The 9,735-nt window shown below is 44.0% G+C and overlaps 1 pseudogene; it reads left to right on the plus strand.

The window, feature by feature from the left end:
- LOC132654591 (uncharacterized) overlaps positions 1-9,470 on the plus strand; it is a 34,347-nt pseudogene extending 24,877 nt beyond the window's left edge.
- Positions 9,471-9,735: the final 265 nt, after the last annotated feature.

The raw sequence follows: 9,735 nt of genomic DNA on the forward strand, positions 1-9,735 counted from the left end.
CAGTGCTTATATTGTTTGCCCAAAGTCACAAAGCTAATCGGGCATACCGTGAGTGGTTCAAACCCATTCCTTTTGGTCCCCAGTCTTATGGCCATGCAGCAGTGCTCTGCATGCCTTGTCAGTGAGCACCGCTCTGTCAAGGCAGCACCTTAGGCTGAGGAGAAGATGAGAGGCCATCTTAGGTTGACTATAGCCTCTGGGTTGGGGTTGACCTTATTAATTTATCGCTATCTTGACCCTTTCAGTTAGCTACTGGACAGAGTCTATCCCAGGGGAGACAGACAGCAGGGCTTAATGGGAATGGGAAACCTGGTGACAACATGAACCATCTAAATTATAGTCTCACTTTGCAAAAGTCTGATGGGTCTGCAATAATTCCAACCCAGGTCATGTGTCTGTGTCTCCTCCATCATTGATTTCCTTCAGAGTCTCTTATTTGTCATACTCTGTTCCCTATAAGTAGCTTCCCATCCCTCTTACAGCCTTACAGCCTCCCCTACAGTTCCATTCTTGGTGCTCCATACTGAAGATACCCCTGTGACAGTGGCTGGAGCTGAAGGCCACCCACAAAGCCAGACACGGGCATGGAGAGGAAAAAAGGACAGGAGGATGGGGACATCACTCAGTGGGCAGAGTGCTTGCCTAGCACACATGGAGTCCTGGGTTCAAATCTCAATACCACACAAATGGGGCATGGTGGCACACCTTAATCCCAACACTTGGAATGTGGAGGTGGAGGCAGGAAAGTCAGAAACTCAAGGTTATCCTCAGCTACATAGGTAATCTAAGGCCAGCCTGAGCTATATGAAACTTTGCCAAAAGGATGAAGGTGGGAGATTCCACCAGCCAAAAATGTGATTTAGGAACTGTGATATAGGTATAATTAATGCTGGTGAAATAATGCTGGCCATTCTGGGGGTGGCAACTAAAACAGGTCCTAGAACTTCCGGCCCAAGCCAGGGATAACTGACATAGTCCATTACACTAAATATTCTTTTTAAAAAAAAAATCTTAGGACATTGTCCAGTCTCCTAGACTCCTGCAGTAGGAGCCTTTGACTGTGAGAAGGTTTTGGTCGGTGGCAGGGTTGGGTAGAAAACTGTGGCAGGATCTGATGCCACAGGGACATGTCAGCTTTTATATTGCCTTCTGACACTAGACTGATAGTGTTGGAAGGAATCAGATGTCACCTGACCTAGTCTCCTATCTAATTTAAAATATTGCTCCATAATTACCCTAGCAAATAGCCATTTGGCTAGATTAGAGTTCTTTCATGGCTAGAGATCAAGGGCCATTATGGGGTAATCCGTGCTACCCTTTAGGTGGATCTAATTGTTTAAATAGCTTTCCTTCTATTAAGTTTTTTTAAATATCTATCTTCCTGTGGATTTCATCATTTTTATTATCATCCAAGTATATCCAAGCTGTAGCCTCAGTCAAAAGCAACCCAAGATAGCCATGAATGTGACCCAATTGACAAAATCAAATTGAATGTCAAAGGGTTGGACAAACTTAGGAGAGGAAACTAGTGCTAAGGACGTATGTATTATTAAATTTATTTCAGTGTACTTTACTTTTTCCTCCCTCTTCTTTCCTTCCTCTTCCCAAAAGGTCTTCCTTAATCTAACCTACAGCATAGGGAAAGGAGAGCACACAGCACACCCAGCTAGCTCCAGGAGACCTGAACACTGGCTCCAACCATACTATGCATCTAGGCCCCTTACACAAAACTCTTGGTGTGACTCTACATAAATTGCTAGATAATGAATATCTACACGTCTTCTCTCGGATGTATGGTGTAGAATAAGGAAGGCTTTAAGTATAACTATTACTCGTATCTTGTTTGGACACTCATTATAAGCTAGGCATTCTGCTAATCACACTGCATATGTTTTCTTTCCATGTCTTAAGGGAGGATATCAGTTACGATCTCTACTTTATAAGTGAAGAAACTGAAACCCAGAGGAAAGAAACAACTTGATCAAGACGCTGTAACCTGTCATTGATAATTATAAATTTTGAGATCAATTTTGTCTTGGTCCCCAAACATATTCTCAAGTGTTTATGCAAAAATCCAGTCCTCTTTTCAAGGGTCCTAAAGTCTAGTTGAATTGGGGGAAAAAAATGAAAGGACCTCCCTCCCTTACACACACACACACACACACACACACACACACACACACACACCAACTAGGATAGTGAAGAAAAACAGTAAAGAAGACACAATGGTGTGCAGTGTAGGTGGCAATTGTCTGGGCTAGAACAGCCTGGGCCAAATAAATGAAGACGGGCATCCTAAGGGCTTCTTGGAGGATGGAGAGACTGAGGCAGAAAAGGAGATACACTTAGTGAACAATGACTAAGGACCTACAGTGTGGAAGGCAAAATGCCTAGAGAATGCCGAGATACAGTGTAAAGGACCTTTAATGCTGGGTCATGGGATGTAAACTTGATCCTGTGGTCACTGTGGAGAAATAGCTTTCCCGCTGGAGAGACCACTGAGGTCAAGAAGCATTATGGTGTGTGGAGCAGAATGCTCCTCCCACCTGGAAGGACGGAACTTCTCAACACGAACCACTTGCACTAAGCGCTCCTGCTGTTTCAGGTGTGAGTTCTAATGAGAGGACTCAGTGTATAAAGAGATTTGTTAAGACCTCCTATCTTCTGGTCAGTAGGTGGTTTGGAGAAAGAATGATAGGCAAAGGGACGGTGGCAGGAGTGAGTTGGGCTGAAGGAGCAAGAGTGTGACACAACTGAAGCACTGAGCCCGGGCCAGGCTGGAAATGACCACAGTCATGAAGGCTCCTAGATACCACTGCTGAGGTTACTACATTATAGCCTGGGGACCAAAATCTTCTGGGTCGGTGTGTAAGGGGACATCTGTGTAAGGCGCCATAATCTACTCCTCCCTGAACACTGGGCTTTGGGCAGGTATTCTAGAAGAACTGCAACACTCTTCTAGGAGTTAAGGCCAGATAATCAAAGCTTCCAACTACCCTGTTAAATGGCCAGGCTGATGGAGGCAGGGCCTGAACTTTCATGGCTCCAAATCCCCTTCAGTAAGGGCCAAAGGTGGTAGCTGTATGCTTAACAGAGGTGTGGCATGTTGTTCAAAGACCCTGGGCTTTCCCCCCAACCCCCGCAAGAGGAAGTACCACCAGGTGAACCAAGACCACGCTTCTCACCCAGTGGCTGCTGAGCCCCAAACTCCATCAGTCCCTCAGACAGAAGTGTGTCTTAGGGAGCAAAGGTATCTCATGTGTTCACTATAGAGGCGAAGGAAGGGGCACCTTGGGGGTCCAGGAAGGAAATCCAGGCCTAGAAGCAGCCAGGAGCCATAGACAGTCATGCTTTAAGTCAATTCTGGGAGAAAACCAAGTTATCATTTCCTGGCAAGAATTGTTCAGTGACGCTTCTGGAAACCGTTTGGTCAACATTTTATGATTACAAACATCTTCCACTCATTTATCTCACTCAGTTGCCACCATGGCTCTGTAGTAGTTAGTATTGATTGCTAACTTGATTGGACTGGGAGACAGCTAGGATATCTGTGAAGCTTTTACCTCTGGATGTGTCTGCAAAGGCTTTTCCAGGGATTAGATCACAAAGGCGCTGATCTCAATGTCTTGGTCAGTTGCTGGCTCCAAATTTTGAATGGACTATTGAGAAGTGGATAGCCATGGAAGGTGGGGCCGAGGTGAAGGGAGTGAATTGCTGGAACTATGCTGTTGAAGGGTTTATCCTGTTGCTAGCCCAGGCCTGTGGACTACAGCCTCTGAGGCTATGAGCTAAATGAGTCCTTCTCCACCAGACTGTAGTTCTCAGGTGCTTGTCACAACAGCAAAAAGTCTAACTCAAGCCCTCGAAAGCAGATTAAGCTGATTCTGCGCTGCTGATTTTACAACACAGAGAAGTCAAGGACCCGGGGAGGTCTTATTTTGCCCACTGGTGCACATCTGAGGGCAGCAGTGTAACCCAGGATGTCTCTCTTCATAACCTTTGTTTCTCAAATAAGCCATGTTATCTGCTTTACAGTGACTTTCGGATTTGGAGAAAGCAATACACAACCTGAGACTAAGAACCTCAACTGGCTACTTTAAGAGCACTCCAATCTCACAGTGGAGACAGAGTTAAATACTTCCTGGGTGGGTCACAAAGAAAGAGGCTCAGCTCTGAGGATGAGCTGAGATCCACTAAATGCACTGAATGGGCTGGATACAATGTGCACCTTCATTAACATTTATTATTTATTCATCAATCCATTCTACAAATGTTCCTGGAAGTCAAGCACTATGCCAGGCATAGGGACATGATAAGGAACACAGATGACAAGGGCTTCTGGCCTCATAGAATTTTAATCCTAGGAAATATTACAGAAAATAAACTAAACAATACCAAGAGTTAAAGGGCCCTCTGCATTTTACTAAACACGATGAAACAAAACCATGAAAGACTAACTAAGGTAGATCATGGGGGAAAGAGTGTGTGTTCTTTAGAAAACTAGTTAAAGAAGACATTGAACTGGAGACAGGCATGGCTAATCTTCACTGTCAGCTTGACTGGATTCCTCACCACGAGCAGACACCTAGTGCCTGTGGAGATGTGTCTGGAAGGGTTTGACTGAGAAGAGGAGACCCACCCTGAATGCAGCTAGCACCATCCAATAGGCTGTGGGACTGGACTGAATAAAGGAGAAATGAAGAAAGCCTGAAGAACTGCAGGATTCACTTGTCTCTGCTTCCTGATTACAGATGCCCTGAAACCAGTCATTTCACCTTTTGGCTGTCATATCTCCACACTATGCTGGACTGTCCCCTCAAGTAGCTCCTTGATGGGTGTTTAGGCATAGTAGTAAGAAAGAGAACTAATACAGTCTCATTGCAAAACTGAGAAGCCCTATGAGGAAACCACGTAAGATCATCTGAGCAGATGACCTTGCTGATATTTGGAAGCATCTATGGAAGGGTTTTTGTTTGTTTGTTTCTCTATTTGCTTTTGTTTATGCAGCATTTTTCTCTACATACCTCAAGTTGCCATGGAACTTGCCACAATATTCCAAACAGCCTTCAAAATCCTCCCACCTCTGGCTCCTTAATGCTTAGACTGTAGGCAGCCACCCTCACGCCAGCCCCCTGTGGTGTATTTAAGTGCAGATAGGTTCCTGGAACAGAAAGGCAGTGATGTAATCCAGCATAAGGGAAAGAAGTATGTGCCACTCACAGAATGTGTGTTAGCTGAAGGAAGTAGCAGGATTTAGTGACACCTCACTGAAGGGTTTCATGACAATATGTGACATGACATAACACGGTTTTAAATGGTGCTGGAATTGCTGTGTGGAGAATTCAGGTGTAGAACAAAGGAGGCCCATTTGAAGGGCTTTTCAGTTATTTCATTGGGAAGTAAGGGGTGTGAGGATTGGGGAAGGCAGTGGGAAGAGACCAGTGAGTTCAGAATCTGTTAGAAGATAGAATTGACAGTTTTTTATTGCACTGGATAGGTTGTGGCTGGAGAAAAGAATGAAGAACAGGGCTAGAATTCCAGTGTAGGTAATTAGATGACTGCAAGTGATATTTACTGAGACAGAGCAGATGAGGCAAGGACGGTTTCAAGTAGAGCTGTGGAAGTGAAAGGGTCTCAGTCAGATGAACATTTGGGTGTCAGTGGAACATTAGGGAGGAGATGGGAGATATGGCAACTTCAGGAAACAGAGCTGGGCTGGAGAAGTAAAGCTACGATGGTTAGAGTGCATGGCTATGGAGAAGAACATAGGGAAGAGGAAGAAGAGATTTGTGATCCAACCTCAAAGAGGCCCTGCATTTAGAGTCAGGCAGTCTAACAAAGGAAATGGAGAGAAGATGGTGGGGTAGAACGAAAACTAGCGACCAAAAGGTCACAGGCTCCACAAAGAGTTTCATGTTTCAAGACAGAAATGTAATCAGTAGTGTCAGATTCTGCTGAGAAATCAAGATGAATACCATCTGGGCCCCCAAAATGCTGGCAGCAACCTTGAGAACACAGTCTAGTGGTATATGGAAAGAGCAGCCAGAGGAGAGAGGGCTGAGGGATAAACATGAGGTTGGAGATTAAAACAACTCCTTTTCCCACCTGCCAATGTAGACAGTAGATGGGCTGCATTCAATTGTATATTGGTTCTTTGTACTTTGGGCCGTAACAGAGCATGCTTGCCTAAAGAGAATGATTCAGCAGAGTGAGAAAAATTAATGATTTCCAAGGTGATGGTTAATATGTATTGTCAACTTGACTGAATTTAGACTCATCAAGGAGATATAGATCTTGATGGTGTTTGTTTGTTTGTTTCAAGACAGAGTTGCTAAGTTTAACAGCCCTGACTGTCCTGGCCCCGAACTCAAAAAGATCCACCTGATTCTGACTCCAAGTGCTAAGATGAAAGGCATGTGCTACCAACACTGGCTGGTCTGAAGGTGGTGAGTTATCCTAATTGATTGCTCTTGATGGTATTTAAGGGTGTTTCCATAGAGGTTTAACTGAAGACAAAGACTGACCCAGAATGTGCTGAGGGTAGTCCAGGACAGAGGACAGGGTACTGGGCTGGTTAAGAAGGGAAAAGGAGGAAGTCAGTTGAGCATCACCCCCTCCCACCATCCTTGCCTCTGAGCACAATATGATCAGTCACCTCCTCCTCCCTGTGTCCCTGAAACCATGAGCCAAAACAAACCTTTATTCTTTCTTTCTCTCTCTCTCTCTCTCTCTCTCTCTTTTATTTTCTTTTTTCTTTTCTTTTCTTTTCTTTCCTTTCTTTCTTTCAGTTGCTTTTCATCAAACACCTGGCCATAGTGGGATAAGTTAGTGGGATAACTTTTATATCCCCATAGTGGGATAACTTTTCCCATAGTGGGAAAAGTTATTGATAGACCCAGAGACAGATACAGTCTTTGAGATGTAAAAATTGCCCATTCATACACAAGAAATTCTTTTTCCATTGTAATAGGAAGGAAGGAGAGAAGAGAGGGAAAGAGGAAGAGAAGGATGGAGGGAGAGAGAGAGAGAGATGAGTTGTTGCTAATGCCAATAGAGTTGAAGCTTCTGTGGGGAGTGAGCACCAAAGAGCTTCTGTTCCTCTGAAAATGGTGGAGGTCATCAGCTGAGAGTGAGTGTTAGTAAGGGGATGAGGACCTCATAGGGAGAGGGAAATCTGAGAAATGATTGAAGAGTGACTGAAGCAGAACACAGAAGAGCTGCCAGGAAGTGGTAGGTGACATCCTGAAGTGTATCATCACCATACTTAACTTAAAAGGTGGTTTATCCTGTGACATTTCCCCTTGATGATGCTCAGCTGCTCAGGAGCCACCTGGAGAAGAAAAGCATCACCTAGAAGCCCCCAAAGGAGTTTTACAACAAGCTGGCCTGTGGGAGAACAAAGAGTGGAAAGTAGTAGTGATAGCAGCATACAGGTAGATGGTAGAATTTAATCTGGCCTAGGAAAGAAAGAAAGCAGAAGGTGTTGGTAAAAAATGGATGAGAAAGGAAAAGGTGGTTATATCAATAGGGCTTTCATTATTGTAACTAAATGTTCAAGGCATGCTCCCTTATCAAGAGAACTGATTTACCCAGAACACAGTTTTGGAGGCTAAGCAACATGCCATAAGCTTTCCATATCAAGTCAGGATCATACAGACATCTCCATGTCAATGTGGGCCTTTCTCCCTCTTCTAATGCCATAAAAATTTATCCATGGAGAATCTATTCCAATAAACTGACCAAATCTAATCACTTCCCAAAGACTTTACCCTTGAATACCACAGCAAGACTAACTTTCTACCAACTTGTTACCATTAGCATATACTTTAGGTCTTGAACTCCTATATGAGGACAAGGGGACAGTCACGTTTAAACCATATAAAGTGGCTCTGTGAATCTGATGTTTATGTTTAATATTTTAGTGTGTGTGTGTGTGTGTGTGTGTGTGTGTGTGTAGGTGCCATGGATGCCAGTAGAGGGCATCATATCCTCAGGATCTGGAGCTACAGGTAGCTGTGATCCATCTGACATGGGTGCTGGGAACTGAACTCATGTCCTCTGCAAGAACAGTGTCCACTCCTAACCACTGATCCATCCCTCTAGCCCTGAATCTGAACATTAATAACAGAAGGGGTGAGTGGCCAAGACACAGAGCAATAGGTAGGTTAGAAAACAAGATATTAGACTTGGGAAATTGTGTCATTTGTAATGATGGTAAGTCCAAAGTTTGCTTGTCATTGCATGGTCAGGACCAGGGAGGAACAAAAGAAGAGATGACTGACTGGGATACAGCCAGGAACTGAGATAGTGAGTACTAAATGGACCGCTCTTCTGCAAGTTTGCTTATGCTTGCTTAGAGGGAAATGGGAGGTTTAGATAAGTCTATACTTGACACAGACCTACCATCCTCCCTAGATGTAAGTGCCTCACTTGTATTAAGAACTCTACACATGCTCTTTCCTGTCTCACTTGAACATGCCCTTTATGGCTGTGCTTCTCATAATGCTTCCTAAGACACAGACCTATGAAACACGATCTGGCCCAACATAAAATGTTTGCAGTAACAGACACCATCTAAAACTAGACTGTATTTTAGATAAATGGAGTAGCTAGTGTCAAAGGCTTAAGAGAATAAATTTTAAGGTGGGGGAAATTCTATCCATTAACTTAATGCTTTCCATATACTAGGAAAAGGCACCTACCCTACATTGCTTATTTTTCTCTTGAAAAAAGTATATTCCTGAACCATCCGTTATGTATTTCCAGAGCTATGACAGTAAGGAGTGCTGGAAGAGCTGGATGGGAGAGTCTGACCTAGGAAAAAAAAGGACAAGGGGTCCCCACAAAAAGGACCTAGCCATAAAAGAAAATAGCAAGAGCAGAGTGGACCCATTTACAATTCTATATAGATCAAATGAGAACTTGCAAGGAATTGCCCAAGTGTTTTCACCTTGGTTGATTTTTTTTTTTACACCTGACTTCTTTCTTTCTTTTAACTGATGATTTCAACATTTTTTAAAGTGAAAGATAAGGATGTGCTTGAAAAACAGTGAGGTAATAAGGAGCCAAAAAGACACATCTTCCTTCCAAGGACAATCAGAGGATGCTGGGAAATGACACCAGGGGACTAATGTCAGTCATCCCCAGCCTGTTTCTATTCTCCTTGGTTCACTCAAATGGCTTATCTGAGCTGAACACCTGTAACATGAAGCAATTTTAAAAAAAAGAAAGAAGACACCTTCTTATTGTACTAATGTGTGAACAGGAGGAAGAAACAGAAGCTTCCACCTCCCATCCTCTGTTTTCTGTTTTCTCTTCTAGGCCCAGATCAGGCCTGTAAGCAACCTGAGGCAAGAGATTGTAGGATGTCAGAGGAGAAGCGTGAAATACACAGCCTGTGCTTTGCGGGGGCTATGTACCACCAGAACAAGTCAAGCAATCCAAGGGTGAACAGCACCCAAGGCTTTTAGTCAAGTCCCTTCCACAAGTTTCAGTTACAGTCTACTGCCGAAGATGCTCAGTAAACCAGAGCGAGCTTGTGCTGGAAAGAAGGGCTGTGCAGGACTGTTTGGACCTCAAGTGCCTGTAGTAGTTGCTTTTAGTGTTCCTGTGACGGAATGGCTGGTATAACCTAAGGAGAGGAGGGTGTCTCTTGGCTCACTGTTTCAGAAATGTCAGTCCACTAGGGTGGGGAGACTGCAGCAGAGAGCAGCAGCCCACAACGTAGTGTTCAGG

This window comes from Meriones unguiculatus, chromosome 1 (assembly GCF_030254825.1).
Source record: "Meriones unguiculatus strain TT.TT164.6M chromosome 1, Bangor_MerUng_6.1, whole genome shotgun sequence".
NCBI lineage: Eukaryota > Metazoa > Chordata > Mammalia > Rodentia > Muridae > Meriones > Meriones unguiculatus.